Raw genomic sequence first — 17,433 nt, 5'->3', positions numbered from 1 at the left:
CTCGCAGAAACCCGAGAGCGCAGGGTTTGAGAGTTGAATTTTAGTGGCACACCGGACAACAGTCCAGTGCGCACCGGACAGTGACTGTTCACTGTCCGGTGTGCCATCTGCCCAACGGCTAGCTGTCAGAACTAGCCGTTGGAGTCGACCGTTGGCGCACCAGTGGCGCACCGGACTGTCCGGTGCGCCCATGTGCAGCAGGGTTTGTGTAACGGCTAGTTGGTGGGTGAGGGCTATTTATACCCCCTCCACCCACCATATTCAATGTCTTGCTGCCCACATTTACTCCTACACTTTGGTAGAGCATTGCAAGCACCACAAAATCTAGTGAGGTGATTAGAGAATCTTAATCCCGCATTTGGACCTCATTAGCGCTAGCAAGAGCCACCTAGAGCACACACCACTTGTATTAGGCTTCTCTTGGTCAAGCGAAAGTCTACGACTTGTTACTCTTGGTGATCGGCATCACCTAGACGGCTTGGTGGCGTTGGGAGCTCGGTGATCACCGTGGATATCTTGTTGGTGACCCGACTCAAGTTTGTTAGTGGTCGTGAGGGATCCATCGCGCCGGAGTGGCAAAGGATCATCTCGTAGTGAGCACTTGGTTCTTGCGAGGATCAAGGGGGAGCGATACCCTTGCGCGGGTGCTCCAACGTGGACTAGGGGAGAGTGCTGACTCTTCGATACCTCGGGAAAAATTGGAGGAGTCTTCTAAACCTTGCTTTACATTCCACACTTAATTCAAGCATTTTACATTGTGTATTTGTTTAGCAAGTATTTGAAGTATTGTCTTAGCATTATTGTATTTCTAGTATTATTCTCTTAGTACTAGTTGGGGTGAAGTTGGGCTCTTGCTTAGGTTTTAATTAGTGTTGATTTTTAGAAAAGCCCAATTCACCCCCCTCTTGGGCATCGTGATCCTTTCAATTGGTATCGGAGCCTTGTTGCTCTTAGATTAGCTTAACCGCTAGAGTAACGATGTCCGGTGGGGATGGACCTCCGCCCGTTTTTTATGGTGACGATTTTCCATATTGGAAAATTCGTATGGAAGCATATTTAGAGGCTATAGACATTGGTGTCTACAAAGCCGCCACACAAGGATTCCCCGAACCTAGAGAACCCACAAATCTTGTAGGTGAAGAGTTTAATTATGAGAAATGGAATGCTAAGGCCAAAAACACCCTTTTTAGAGGCCTTTGCAAAGATGTGTTTAATAGAGTTAGAAACCATAAAAATGCTCATGATTTGTGGATGGACATATGTGCTCTACATGAAGGAACTAGAAGTGAGCGTGAGGAGAGATATCACATTGCTATGAGAAAGTTAAATTATTTTGAAATGCTTGCTAATGAAAATGCCAATGCTTTGTACTCACGTCTTAATATTCTTGTAGAGGAAGTAAATGGCTTGGGGCTTACACAAATTTCACAACTGGATGTTGTGAGGAAGATTCTCAGTGTCCTCCCAATTGACAAATATGGACACATTGTCACAGTGCTGCATCAAATGGATCTTTCAGTTACCACACCTACACAGATTTTGGGAAAGATCAATGCTCATGAGATGTACATGCACATCAATGACAAGGATGAGTCATCTTCCAAGAGAAAGGATTTGGCTCTCAAAGCAAATCAAGAAAGAAAAGGAAAAGCTAAAGTACAAATTGAGGAGGAATCCTCAAGTGATGATGACCTTGATGCTAACATTGCCTTGATGGTGAGGAAGACCACCAAGATGTTAAAGAAGCTCAACAGAGAAGGCATCTGTAACGCCCTGAATTTGGGGGTAGAATTTTTTCTTCTTTTCTCTTACCAAATTCAGGCGTTACCCTTTTCTTTTTTTCTCGTTCCCTCGCTAAACCTTGACCTTTTCCAAAGTTATAGCGGGTTTTGGCTTTAGACCCCGTGTAGAGCAAAACCCTAAATTACTTTATGTTGTTTGATGCACCATGCCGAACCATGCATTCTTTCGATTGCTTAAAAATGTAAGTGCATTCATCCAGGAAAAAACGGATTTCGAAAAGGAGAAAAAACCTTTTCTTTTCTTTATTTTTCTTTTCTTTTCTTTCTTTTTCCTTTCTCTCTCTCCTCCCTTTTTCTCTCTCCCGCGCCGTGGGCCGCCCCTGGCCGGCCCAGCCGCCCCCCACGCGCCCCCTTTGGGCCCATTGGCCCAGCCGCCCCCTCCCTTTCCCTCCCAATCCCCCCAATCCCTCTCCCTCCCTCTCATTCTCTCTCTTCCCCACCCCAGCCGTCGCCCCCTGCCCTAGCCGCCGCCCCTGCTCGTCGCCGGTTCGGCCGCCCGTCCCCGTCCCCGGTGAGGTCCCCCTCCCCCATCCCCCCTCCCCTTCCCCCTACCCGGCTCGGCCCCGCCGCTCGGCCGCCCCTGCGCTCCGGTCCGGCCGCCCGCCGCCAGCTCGGCCGCCCATGGCCGGCTCGGCCGCCGCCGCCCCTGCGCGCCCTACCCCGCCCCTGGCCGGCTCGGCCGCCCCTGCGCGCCAGCTCGGCCGCCCCCTGCCCCTGCGCCCCCGCCGGTTCGGCCGCCCGCCCCCCACCAGCTCGGCCGCCCGCCGCCGGCTTGGCCGCCCCCGCCCCTGCCCAGGCCGGTTCAACCGCCCCCTGGCCGGTTCAACCCCCCCCCTTTTTATTTTATTTTATTTTATTTTATTTTCTTTCATTGCTGTTATTTATTTTATTTTAGGCAGGTTAATCATTGTTCATGTTATTGAAGTAGGAAACTTAATTTAGAATTCCGTTACGCTAGTTAATTCATATAATCAATTGTTTATCCAGTTCAAAGTTGATCGACTAAAAATGACTAGGTTCCCATTAGTGCATATAACTAAATTCTTTTGTTAGAACCAATTGTAACTAATCATTAGTGCATAAGCTTTAACCCCCCCGCGAGACCTTTTCCCGTTTCTTTCTAACCATAATGAATGCGATATCGAATGTCATACTTGATGCATATTCACTTTATTTGTTCCCTTGTATGATGTACTGTTTGTCTCCCAATTTGAATGGATGAATGTATGTATGCTTGCAATCGCATAGAGAACGATTCGGTCGAAGAGCCCGAGGAACTCGCAGGAGAAGCCCCTGAGCAGCAGTCGGTTGGTGGAGGCAAGTGTCCTTTGACCTATGTCTGTCCTAGTCATTATTTAATTCACCTCCCGCTTTACACATTTATGCCTAAGGACTGACTAGATTTTGTTATCCATATCCTTGTTTACCTATATGGGTTGGATTATTATTAGTTAGCTTTATGCTATTGCTCAACTCTAATCAATGAACATGATGAGATTATCTATGATACGTTGTTTTCCCTTCTCTTATTATGATGTTGTACTTGTGGCTTTAAGGGGGCTCGAGCGGTTTCTCGAGTGCCTCTCCGTAAGGACCTGTTCTATGGATGACCGCCCGGGAAAACAGTGCAACCATGAGGGTGGAATGGGGTGCCCTTAGCTGAATAATTAGAGGATCCGGGGTGTAGTTCGCTTCGCCGTTGTGCCGTCAATGGGGTTCGGTGTATGCGGCTCGCTCTGCCAAGGTTGATTTGTCCCTTGGGGAGGAGTGCGGTACATTTAGGAAACCTAACGAGTGACTACAGCCCCGGGGAATCTTTGTAAAGGCTACATAGTGAAACCCTGCCTATTCACCTTGGTAGTGTTTAAGGGTTTGATCGGCCCGAGGCAAGAGGGAATCACGGCTTGTGGGTAAAGTGCACAACCTCTGCAGAGTGTTTGAAAACTGATATATCAGCCGTGCTCATGGTTATGAGCGGCCAAGGGAGCTCCAGTGATTAGTGGTACTTGATCAGAGATACTTTGGTACAGGTGGCTATGAGATCGATTGGTTTTGGTTATGACTATGGTGCTGGTAAGTGGTATTCTTTCCGTTTGGAAAGGGTACATCGGGCTAATAACTTGGGTTAATGCTAAAACTTGGCTTTCTATTAGTAAATAATAATCTGACCAACTAAAAGCAACTGCTTGACTTATCCCCCACATAAAGCTAGTCCACTACAGCCAAACAGGATACTTGCTGAGTATGTTGATGTGTACTCACCCTTGCTCTACACACCACCCCCCCATCCCCAGGTTGTCAGCATTGCAACCACTGCTCAGGCGAAGATGAAGCTGTGGAAGGAGATTTCCAGGAGTTCCAAGACTACGACGAGTTCTAGGTGTGGGTTAGCGGCAACCCCCAGTCGGCTGCCTGTGAAGGCCGCGGTTATCTACGTTTCGTTTTCGCACTTTGATTTATTGTAAGGACTATATGGACGTCTCCGACGTATGATGTAATCGACTATTATTTCCCTTTTAATACTATTTTGAGCACTGTGTGATGATGTCCATGTTATGTAACTGCTGTGTACGTGAATAACTGATCCTGGCACGTACATGGTTCGCATTCGGTTTGCCTTCTAAAACCGGGTGTGACATAAGTGGTATCAAAGCCGTGCTGACTGTAGGACCGCTAACCTAGAGTAGAATGGTCGTTCTAAGGACTATAGACCTCTGTCCCTGCCTTGACTTTGATATCCCTTCAAAAGTTGGTCATACCGACCAAACCTATGTTCTACTATATATTATACCTTGCTGAAAAATCATGTTTTATTCTAATCCTTCATTTACTTATGATTCATTATTTGCTGGTCATATTAATTCTGTTCTCACCCTTTTGCTTGCGATGTCTTTTGTAGATGGCTCGACTTAGACACACTGCACGAAAGTCTGTCATCCCCTTCTTACCCTCCCGCCTTGCTGAGCGTCCGCTTCGCCGTCCCGTGGCCGGACAGTCCAGCCACTTGGAGAGACTGCACCACCGCCTGCATGAGGAGCAGGAGCGTCGACGACAGGAGCAGCAGGGCTCTTCTTTCTCGCTCCACCAGGAGATAGAGTCTGTGAGGAGCTGCTCCCCTGTGCTTCCTCTGGAGGCGCCCCCTGCACCACCACTGGGCGCCCCAGCTTCTGGAGTAGCTGCTGGAGGAGACCCAGACGACGGAGGTGGCGACGACAGCTCGAGCCACGACATCGACTTCTCTGCTAACCATGAGCCGGAAGGATGGGTTGCTCGACCCATCACTCGCGACGCTGCTCGCGGGTGTCACTTCCACGATGCGCTCGACACCCTGCTACGTCAGGCATTTAACCGGCATACTTGGTCCGTCGAGTATCGCTGTGTGGTCTACCAGCATAGTCGCGGGGTTTACCCGGACCGCTGGGAGGCAACCTGCTTGGTGCGCTGCCCGGAGAACAGTCTCCAGGGTGCAGAGGCCTGCTCAGAGCACTATTCTATCTCTGAGCGGGACTCAGCTGAGGCAGCCATGCAAGATGCTGCACGGCGTGCGCTTTCGCACTACTGCTCGGTCTTCGGTGGGGCAGCTGACGGTCTTGACCTGAAGTATTACCCCCGCCGTCCATCAGGCAGCACAGGAGGCGTGATTGTCTCACCTGTTGGTGAGGGCAATCCTAGGTTGAGCAGCACAGTCAACCTAGCCGCCGTGCTAAACACGGAGCTGGACCATGCATTAGACGAGCTGAGTAGGGCTCGTGCTGAGATCGCCCTGCTGTGGGCTGAGCGCGCGGAATGTCGTCACTTGGATGGTGGTTCCCCCGCTCCCGTCGGGACTCAGCACCCGTACCGCTCACCTCGGCGTGGACACCAGTCTTATGACAATCCCGACTGCAAGACCAAGATAACTCTAGAACCATAGATCGTTAGAGTTGGATCTTGTAATTAATACGAAATATATACGTAGAAGCTACAGTCTTAGCGTTAGTCTCGGTCTTAGTTAGTCTTAGTTAGACAGGGTAGTTTGCTATATCCTGTGCATCTATGTTTGTCATGATGAACTACGCTTGGTTTGGATCTTTGTGATGACTGTCACCAGAGTGTGGGTATCCCCCGCATTTTGGTTTACCTATTATGTTAATGGAGTTAGTTATATAGTTGGGAAACCTTTATATTCCACTTTCCTCTTTATCTGAGAAGCTGTGTGGTCTGTGTTGGAGATCAGTGAAGATGCTCATCTGTTCAGTGCTGTTGAAGAATTCTATACTCTTTTCTTATGCTGCAAGATTTGCCAGATCAGTTCTGATGCGTGGTTGCACTCTGCAGATGTCAGAGAACAGGCGCAGAGGAGGAAGGCGTGCTCAGCAGGAGCGAGCCGCTCAACAGGAGGAGGTGCCCCAGCAACAGCACCTGCCGCCCCCGCCCCCGATGTCCATCGAGCAGATGTTTCTAATGCAGACTCAGGCAGTTCAAGCCATCGGTCAGACTTTGGCCGCCATTCAGCAGCAGCAGCAGCAACAGCAGCAGGCCCCACCTCAGCCTCAGATGCCTCAGATGCCCAGAGACAAGCGTGCTGAATTCATGAGAGGTTATCCACCCACGTTTGCTCATTCTTCTGACCCCATGGATGCTGAAGACTGGCTGCGCACTGTGGAGCGGGAGTTGCATACCGCTCAGTGCGATGACAGGGAGAAGGTTCTGTATGGTCCCCGTCTGTTGAGAGGAGCAGCCCAATCATGGTGGGAGTCTTACCTCGCCACCCATGCCCACCCTGACGCCATCACCTGGGAAGAGTTCAGAGGAAGCTTCCGTCAGTACCATGTTCCTGCAGGTCTGATGACTGTGAAGAAGGAGGAGTTCCTGGCTCTCAAGCAAGGGCCATCGTCTGTCAGTGAGTACCGGGACAGGTTTCTGCAGTTGTCTCGCTATGCTCCTGAAGATGTCAACACCGACGCCAAGCGACAGTACCGTTTCCTGAGATGCTTGGTTGACCCTCTGCAGTACCAACTGATGAATCACACCTTCCCGACATTCCAGCACCTGATTGACAGAGCAATCATGACAGAGAGAAAGCGTAAGGAGATGGAGGATCGTAAGCGCAAGATCAGTGGACCCCAGCCTGGAAGCAGCAATCGTCCTCGTTTCTCAGGCAATCAACCTCAGTAGTTCAGGCAGAACCAGCGTCCACCTCAGCAGCATCAGCAGTTCCAAAGGCAGTACCCTCCGCACCAGTACCAGAACCGTCAGAGCAATCAGTCAGGAGGTCAGTTTCAGAGGCAGAATCAGCAGGCACCTCGTCTTCCTGCCCCAGCAACCCAGCAGAACAGTCAAGCAGCACCAGCTCAGGTTGGAAACAGAGCATGTTTCCACTGTGGAGAGCAAGGCCATTGGGTGATGCAATGTCCGAAGAAGGCAGCCCAGCAGCAGTCAGGCCCCAATGCCCCAGCGAAGCAGAATGCGCCTCAGCCTGGAGCAGGCAACCGCTCTCAGCCGCGCTACAATCATGGGAGGCTGAACCACTTGGAGGCTGAAGCAGTTCAGGAGACCCCCGGCATGATAGTAGGTATGTTCCCAGTCGACTACCATATTGCAGAAGTGTTATTTGATACTGGAGCAACACATTCTTTCATTACTGCATCATGGGTAGAAGCACATAATCTCCCAATTACTACCATGTCAACCCCCATTCAAATTTACTCAGCCGGTGGTAGAATTCGAGCCGATAACATTTGTTTGAATATAAGTGTGGAAATAAGGGGGATAGCGTTTCCCGCCAACCTTATAGTAATGGATACTCAGGGAATAGATGTCATCCTAGGGATGAATTGGCTAGATAAGTATCAGGCAGTTATCAGTTGTGATAAGAGGACAATCAAGTTGGTGTCCCCACTAGGAGAGGAAGTGGTGACCGAGTTAGTCCCGCCTGAGCCAAAGAAAGGAAGTTGTTATCAGATAGCTGTTGATAGCAGTGAAGCAGACCCAATTGAGAGGATCAAGGTTGTGTCCGAGTTCCCAGATGTGTTTCCAAAGGACTTACCGGGTATGCCACCAGAGCGGAAAGTTGAGTTTGCCATAGAGCTTCTTCCCGGAACCGCCCCTATCTTCAAGAGAGCTTACAAAATATCCGGACCAGAGTTGGTTGAACTTAAGAAGCAAATTGATGAGCTGTCAGAGAAAGGTTACATTCGACCAAGTACCTCGCCTTGGGCCGCCCCTGTCTTGTTCGTGGAAAAGAAAGATGGCACCAAGAGGATGTGTATTGATTACCGAGCTTTGAATGAGGTCACGATCAAGAACAAGTATCCTTTGCCCAGAATTGAAGATCTGTTCGACCAGTTGAGAGGAGCCAGTGTGTTCTCCAAGATTGATCTGAGGTCAGGTTATCATCAGCTCAGGATCCGACCTTCGGACATTCCGAAGACGACATTCATTGCCAAGTATGGGTTGTATGAGTTCACAGTGATGTCTTTTGGTTTGACCAATGCGCCATCGTTCTTCATGAACTTGATGAACAATGTATTCATGGATTACCTTGATAAGTTTGTGGTGGTATTCATTGATGACATTCTGATTTATTCTCAAAGCGAAGAAGAGCATGCAAGTCATTTGAGGATGGTATTGCAGAGATTGCGAGAGCACCAGTTGTATGCAAAGTTGAGCAAGTGTGAATTCTGGATCAATGAAGTCTTGTTCTTGGGTCACATAATCAACAAAGAAGGATTGGCTGTGGATCCGAAGAAAGTGGCAGACATTTTGAACTGGAAAGCGCCAACAGATGCTCGAGGAATCAAGAGTTTCATTGGAATGGCCGGATATTATCGGCGATTCATTGAAGGGTTTTCAAAGATTGCGAAACCAATGACAGCGTTGCTAGGCAACAAGGTTGAGTTCAAGTGGATCCAGAAATGTCAAGAGGCCTTTGAAGCGCTGAAAGAGAAGTTGACTACAGCGCCTGTCCTAGTCTTGCCTGATGTGCACAAGCCCTTTTCGGTGTATTGCGATGCTTGTTACACAGGTTTGGGATGCGTGTTGATGCAAGAGGGAAGAGTTGTGGCTTACTCGTCCCGACCGCTGAAGGTTCATGAGAAGAACTACCCAATCCATGACCTAGAGTTGGCAGCAGTGGTTCATGCACTGAAGTCATGGAGGCACTATTTGTATGGACAGAAATGTGATGTTTACACAGACCACAAGAGTCTGAAGTACATATTCACTCAGTCAGAGTTGAACATGAGGCAGCGAAGATGGTTAGAGTTGATCAAAGACTATGAGTTGGAGATTCATTACCATCCAGGCAAAGCAAACGTAGTGGCAGATGCTTTGAGCAGGAAGAGTCAAGTAAACCTGATGGTCGCTCGTCCGATGCCTTATGAGTTGGCCAAGGAGTTTGACAGGTTGAGTCTTGGATTTCTGAACAATTCGCGAGGAGTCACAGTTGAGTTGGAACCTACTTTGGAGCGCGAAATCAAAGAAGCGCAGAAGAATGATGAGAAAATCAGTGAGATCCGGCGACTGATTCTAGATGGCAGAGGCAAAGATTTTCGAGAAGATGCAGAAGGCGTGATGTGGTTCAAAGACCGCTTGTGTGTTCCCAATGTCCAGTCCATTCGGGAGTTGATTCTCAAGGAAGCTCATGAGACAGCCTATTCGATTCACCCTGGCAGTGAGAAGATGTATCAGGATCTGAAGAAGAAATTCTGGTGGTACGAAATGAAGAGGGAAATCGCAGAGCATGTGGCTATGTGCGATAGTTGCCGAAGAATTAAGGCAGAGCACCAGAGACCTGCTGGATTGTTGCAACCGTTGTAGATCCCTTAGTGGAAATGGGATGAAATTGGTATGGATTTCATAGTCGGATTGCCTCGCACTCGAGCCGGCTACGATTCCATTTGGGTAGTAGTGGACCGCTTGACCAAGTCAGCCCACTTCATACCCGTCAAGACCAACTACAGCAGTGCAGTATTGGCAGAATTATATATGTCTCGGATCGTTTGTCTTCATGGTGTGCCAAAGAAGATAGTATCAGATAGAGGAACGCAGTTCACCTCTCATTTCTGGCAGCAGTTGCATGAAGCCTTGGGCACCCATCTGAATTTCAGTTCAGCTTATCACCCGCAGACAGATGGCCAGACCGAAAGGACCAACCAGATTCTTGAAGATATGCTGAGAGCCTGTGCGTTGCAAGACCAGTCCGGATGGGACAAGAGATTGCCTTATGCAGAGTTTTCCTATAACAACAGTTACCAGGCCAGTTTGAAGATGTCACCATTTCAGGCGCTCTATGGACGGAGTTGCAGAACTCCGTTGCAATGGGATCAGCCTGGAGAAAAGCAAGTGTTTGGGCCGGACATTTTGCTTGAAGCCGAAGAGAACATCAAGATGGTCCGAGAGAATCTGAAGATAGCGCAATCGAGGCAGCAAAGCTATGCAGACACAAGAAGAAGAGAGCTGAGTTTCGAAGTCGGAGACTTCGTCTATCTGAAAGTGTCACCGATCAGAGGAGTCAGAAGATTCGGAGTGAAAGGCAAGCTAGCACCCCGCTACATTGGTCCGTATCAGATTCTTGCAAGACGTGGAGAAGTGGCCTATCACCTCAGTTTGCCCGAGAGTTTGTCTGCTGTGCATGATGTCTTTCATGTGTCTCAGTTGAAGAAGTGCTTGCGTGTGCCAGAGGAGCAGTTGCCAGTGGAAGGTCTTGAAGTCCAGGAGGACTTGACCTACGTTGAGAAGCCAGTGCAGATCCTCGAGGTTGCAGACAGAGTCACCCGAAGGAAGACCATCAGAATGTGCAAAGTTAGATGGAATCACCATTCAGAAGAGGAAGCAACCTGGGAGCGTGAAGATGATCTGATGACTAAATACCCTGAGCTCTTTGCTAGCCAACCCTGAATCTCGAGGGCGAGATTCTTTTAAGGGGGATAGGTTTGTAATGCCCTGAATTTGGGGGCAGAATTTTTTCTTCTTTTCTCTTACCAAATTCAGGCGTTACCCTTTTCTTTTTTTCTCGTTCCCTCGCTAAACCTTGACCTTTTCCAAAGTTATAGCGGGTTTTGGCTTTAGACCCCGTGTAGAGCAAAACCCTAAATTACTTTATGTTGTTTGATGCACCATGCCGAACCATGCATTCTTTCGATTGCTTAAAAATGTAAGTGCATTCATCCAGGAAAAAACGGATTTCGAAAAGGAGAAAAAAAACCTTTTCTTTATTTTTCTTTTCTTTTCTTTCTTTTTCCTTTCTCTCTCTCCTCCCTTTTTCTCTCTCCCGCGCAGTGGGCCGCCCCCGGCCGGCCCAGCCGCCCCCCACGCGCCCCCTTTGGGCCCATTGGCCCAGCCGCCCCTCCCTTTCCCTCCCAATCCCCCAATCCCTCTCCCTCCCTCTCATTCTCTCTCTTCCCCACCCCAGCCGCCGCTGATAGTCGCCTAGAGGGGGGGTGAATAGGGCGAAACTGAAATTTTCAAATATAAACACAACTACAAGCCGGGTTAGCGTTAGAAATAAAAAACGAGTCCGCGAGAGAGGGCGCAAAACAAATCGCAAGCAAATGAAGAGTGTGACACGCGGATTTGTTTTACCGAGGTTCGGTTCTCGCAAACCTACTCCCCGTTGAGGAGGCCACAAAGGCCGGGTCTCTTTCAACCCTTCCCTCTCTCAAACGGTCCCTCGGACCGAGTGAGCTTCTCTTCTCAAATCAAAGCCGGGAACAAAAACTTCCCCGCAAGGGCCACCACACAATTGGTGCCTCTTGCCTTGATTACAATGGAGTTTTGATCACAAGAACAAGTGAGAAAGAAAAGAAGCAATCCAAGCGCAAGAGCTCAAAAAGAACACGGCAAATCTCTCTCTCTAATCACTAAAGCCTTTTGTGGAATTGGAGAGGATTTGATCTCTTTTGGTGTGTCTAGAATTGAATGCTAGAGCTCTTGTAGTGGTTGAGAAGTGGAAAACTTGGATGCAATGAATGGTGGGGTGGTTGGGGTATTTATAGCCCCAACCACCAAAAGTGGCCGTTGGGAGGCTGTCTGCTCGATGGCGCACTGGACAGTCCGGTGCACACCGGACAGTCCGGTGCCCCCTGCCACGTCATCACTGCCGTTGGATTCTGACCGTTAGAGCTCCTGACTTGTGGGCCCGCCTGGGTGTCCGGTGCACACCGGACATCTACTGTTCCTTGTCCGGTGTGCCAGTATGGGCACGCCTGACTTCTGCGCGCGCTGCGCGCGCATTTAATGCACCGCAGAGAGCCGTTGGCGCGGAGATAGCCGTTGCTCCGGAGTTGCACCGGACAGTCCGGTGCACACCGGACAGTCCGGTGAATTATAGTGGACTAGCCGTTGGCGTTTCCCGAAGCTGGCGAGTTCCTGAGGCCGCTCCTCCTTGGCGCACCGGACACTATCCGGTGTACACCGGACAGTCCGGTGAATTATAGCGCGAGTGCCTCTGGAAATTCCCGAAGGTGGCGAGTTTGAGCTGGAGTCCTCTGGTGCACCGGACACTGTCCGGTGTACACCGGACAGTCCGGTGCTCCCAGACCAGAGGGCCTTCGGTTCCCACTTTGCTCCTTTGTTGAATCCAAAACTTGGTCTTTTTATTGGCTGAGTGTGAACCTGTATAATCTATACACTTGGGCAAACTTAGTTAGTCCAAATGTTTGTGTTGGGCAATTCAACCACCAAAATTAATTAGGGACTAGGTGTAAGCCTAATTCCCTTTCAATCTCCCCCTTTTTGGTGATTGATGCCAACACAAACCAAAGCAAATATAGAAGTGCATAATTGAACTAGTTTGCATAATGTAAGTGTAAAGGTTGCTTGGAGTTGAGCCAATATAAATACTTACTAGATATGCAAGGATTGTTTCTTACTTATAACATTTTGGACCACGTTTGCACCACATGTTTTGTTTTTGCAAACTCTTTTGTAAATTATTTTCAAAGTTCTTTTGCAAATAGTCAAAGGTAAATGAATAAGATTTTTGCAAAGCATTTTCAAGATTTGAAATTTTGTCCCCCTGTTTCAAATGCTTCTCCTTTGACTAAACAAAACTCCCCCTAAATGAGATACTCCTCTTAGTGTTCAAGAGGGTTTTGATATGTCCTTTTTGAAGTACTACTTTCTCCCCCTTTTGAACATAATAGAAAAACCAATAGATAAATATTTAACACTAAGGTTTTTGAAATTGGTGGTGGTGCGGTCCTTTTGCTTTGGGCTCATTTCTCCCCCTTTTTGGCATGAATCGCCAAAAACGGAATCATTAGAGCCCTTAGAAGTGCTTTTCTTCCCCTTTGGTCATAAATAAATGAGTAGAGATTATACCAAAGAAGAAGTCCGATCTTTTAGCTTTGGGCTCTTACTCTCTCCCCAAAGTCCTTTTCTTTGATGCTCATGCTTGGAGTGACGGCGAAGGATGAGTTACGTAGTGGAAGCCTTTGTCTTCGCCGAAGACTCCAATTCCCTTTCAATATACCTATGACTTGGTTTGAAATATACTTGAAAACACATTAGTCATAGCGTATGAAAGAGATATGATCAAAGGTATATAAATGAGCTATGTGTGCAATCTAGCAAAAGAAATTGCGCGAATCAATAATATTGAGCTCATGCCTAAGTTTGGTAAAAGTTTGTTCGTCGAGAGGTTTGGTAAAGATATCGGCTAATTGATCTTTAGTGTTAATGTAAGAAATCTCGATATCTCCCTTTTGTTGGTGATCCCTAAGAAAATGATACCGGATGGCTATGTGTTTAGTGCGACTATGCTCGACGGGATTGTCGGCCATTTTGATTGCACTCTCATTATCACATAGCAAAGGGACTTTGGTTAATTTGTAACCGTAGTCCCGCAGGGTTTGCCTCATCCAAAGCAATTGCGCGCAACAATGGCCTGCGGCAATGTACTCGGCTTCGGCGGTGGAAAGAGCGACCGAATTTTGCTTCTTTGAAGCCCAAGACACCAAGGATCTTCCCAAGAACTGGCAAGTCCCCGATGTGCTCTTCCTATTGATTTTGCACCCCGCCTAATCGGCATCCGAATAACCAATCAAATCAAATGTGGATCCCCGAGGATACCAAAGCCCAAACTTAGGAGTATAAGTCAAATATCTCAAGATTCGTTTTACGGCCGTAAGGTGTGATTCCTTAGGGTCGGATTGGAATCTTGCACACATGCAAACGGAAAGCATAATGTCCGGTCAAGTTGCACATAAATAGAGTAATGAACCTATCATCGACCGGTATACCTTTTGATCCACGGACTTACCTCCCGTGTCGAGGTCGAGATGCCCATTAGTTCCCATGGGTGTCTTGATGGGTTTGGCATCCTTCATTCCAAACTTGCTTAGAATATCTTGAGTGTACTTCGTTTGGCTTAGGAAGGTGTCCTCTTGGAGTTGCTTCACTTGAAATCCTAAGAAATATTTCAACTCCCCCATCATAGACATCTCGAATTTCTGTGTCATAATCCTACTAAACTCTTCACATGTAGACTCGTTAGTAGACCCAAATATAATATCATCAACATAAATTTGGCATACAAACAAGTCATTTTCAAGAGTTTTAGTAAAGAGTGTAGGATCGGCCTTTCCGACTTTGAATCCATTTGCAATAAGAAAATCTCTAAGGCATTCATACCATGCTCTTGGGGCTTGCTTGAGCCCATAAAGCGCCTTAGAGAGCTTATAGACATGGTTAGGATACTCACTGTCTTCAAAGCCGGGAGGTTGCTCAACATAGACCTCTTCCTTGATTGGTCCATTGAGGAAGGCACTTTTCACGTCCATTTGATAAAGCTTAAAGCCATGGTAAGTAGCATAGGCCAATAATATGCGAATTGACTCAAGCCTAGCTACGGGTGCATAGGTTTCACCGAAATCCAAACCTTCGACTTGGGAGTATCCCTTGGCCACAAGTCGAGCTTTGTTCCTTGTCACCACACCATGCTCATCTTGCTTGTTGCGGAAGACCCATTTGGTTCCTACAACATTTTGGTTAGGACGTGAAACTAAATGCCATACCTCATTCCTCGTGAAGTTGTTGAGCTCCTCTTGCATCGCCACCACCCAATCCGAATCTTGTAGTGCTTCCTCTATCCTGTGTGGCTCAATAGAGGAAACAAACGAGTAATGTTCACAAAAATGTGCAACCCGAGATCTAGTAGTTACCCCCTTATGAATATCGCCGAGGATGGTGTCGACGGGGTGATCTCGTTGGATTGCTTGGTGGACTCTTGGGTGTGGCGGCCTTTGCTCTTCATCCTCCTTGTCTTGATCATTTGTATCTCCCCCTTGATCTATGCCGTTATCTTGAGGTGGCTCATTTGATTGATCTTCTTCTTCATCAACTTGAGCCTCTTCCTCATTTTGAGTTGGTGGAGATGCTTGCATGGAGGAGGACGGTTGATCTTGTGCTTTTGGAGGCTCTTCGGATTCCTTAGGGCACACATCCCTAATGGACATGTTCCTTAGCGCGATGTACGGAGCCTCTTCAATACCTATCTCATCAAGATCAATTTGCTCTACTTGAGAGCCATTAGTCTCATCAAACACAACGTCACATGCGACTTCAACTAGTCCAGTGGACTTGTTAAAGATCCTATATGCCCTTGTGTTTGAGTCATAACCAAGTAAAAAGCCTTCTACAGTCTTAGGAGCAAATTTAGATTTTCTACCTCTTTTAACAAGAATAAAGCATTTGCTACCAAAAACTCTAAAATATGAAATGTTTGGCTTTTTACCGGTTAGGAGTTCATAGGATGTCTTCTTGAGGATTCGGTGTAGATACAACCGGTTGATGGCGTAACACGCGGTGTTGACCGCCTCCGCCCAAAACCGATCCGAAGTCTTGTACTCATCAAGCATGGTCCTTGCCATGTCTAATAGAGTTCTATTCTTCCTCTCCACTACACCATTTTGTTGTGGCGTGTAGGGAGAAGAGAACTCATGCTTGATGCCCTCCTCCTCAAGGAAGCCTTCGATTTGAGAGTTCTTGAACTCTGTTCCGTTGTCGCTTCTTATTTTCTTGATCCTTAAGCCGAACTCATTTTGAGCCCGTCTCAAGAATCCCTTTAAGGTCTCTTGGGTTTGAGATTTTTCCTGTAAAAAGAATACCCAAGTGAAGCGAGAATAATCATCCACAATAACTAGACAGTACTTACTCCCGCCGATGCTTATATAAGCAATCGGGCCGAATAGATCCATGTGTAGGAGCTCTAGTGGCCTGTCGGTCGTCATGATGTTCTTGTGTGGATGATGAGAGCCAACTTGCTTCCCTGCTTGGCATGCGCTACAAATCCTGTCTTTCTCAAAATGAACATTTGTTAATCCTAAAATGTGTTCTCCCTTTAGAAGCTTGTGAAGATTCTTCATCCCAACATGGGCTAGTCGGCGGTGCCAGAGCCAACCCATGTTAGTCTTAGCAATTAAGCATGTGTCGAGTTCAGCTCTTTCAAAATCTACTAAGTACAGCTGACCCTCTAACACACCCTTAAATGCTATTGAATCATCACTTCTTCTAAAGACAGTGACACAGACATCAGTGAATAGACAGTTGTAGCCCATTTGACATAATTGAGATACAGAAAGCAAGTTGTAATCTAAAGAATCAACAAGAAAAACATTGGAAATGGAATGGTTAGGAGATATAGCAATTTTACCCAGACCTTTGACCAAACCTTGATTTCCATCCCCGAATGTGATCGCTCTTTGGGGATCTTGGTTTTTCTCATATGAGGAGAACATCCTTTTCTCCCCTGTCATGTGGTTTGTGCATCCGCTGTCGAGTATCCAACTTGAGCCCCCGGATGCATAAACCTACAACACAAGTTTAGTTCTTGACTTTAGGTACCCAAATGGTTTTGGGTCCTTTGGCATTAGACACAAGAACTTTGGGTATCCAAACACAAGTCTTTGAACCCTTGTGCTTGCCCCCAACATATTTGGCAACTATTTTGCCGGATTTGTTTGTCAACACATAAGATGCATCAAAAGTTTTGAATGAAATGTCATGATCATTTGATGCACTAGGAGTTTTCTTTCTAGGCAACTTAGCACGGGTTGGTTGCCTAGAGCTAGATGTCTCACCCTTATACATGAAAGCATGATTAGGGCCAGAGTGAGACTTCCTAGAATGAATTCTCCTAATTTTGCTCTCAAGATAACCGGCAGGGTATAAAATGTAACCCTCGTTATCTTGAGGCATGGGAGCCTTGCCCTTAACAAAATTTGACAATCTTTTAGGAGGGACACTAAGTTTGACATTGTCTCCCCTTTGGAAGCCAATGCCATCCTTGATGCCAGGGCGTCTCCCATTATAGAGCATACTTCTAGCAAATTTAAATTTTTCATTCTCTAAGTTATGCTCGGCAATTTTAGCATCTAGTTTTGCTATATGATCATTTTGTTGTTTAATTAAAGCCATAAGATCATGAATAGCATTTACATCAACATCTCTACATCTAGTACAAATAGTGACATGCTCAATGGTAGATGTAGATGGTCTGCAGGAATTAAGTTCAACAATCTTAGCATGAAGAATATCATTTTTATCTCTAAGATCGGAAATTGTAACTTTGCAAACATCAAAATCTTTAACCTTAGCAATTAAATTTTCATTCTCTACTCTAAGGCTAGCAAGAGAAATGTTCAATTCT

Source organism: Zea mays, chromosome 7 (genome assembly GCF_902167145.1).
Source record: "Zea mays cultivar B73 chromosome 7, Zm-B73-REFERENCE-NAM-5.0, whole genome shotgun sequence".
Taxonomy (NCBI): domain Eukaryota; kingdom Viridiplantae; phylum Streptophyta; class Magnoliopsida; order Poales; family Poaceae; genus Zea; species Zea mays.
This window is presented reverse-complemented; position numbering follows the sequence as displayed.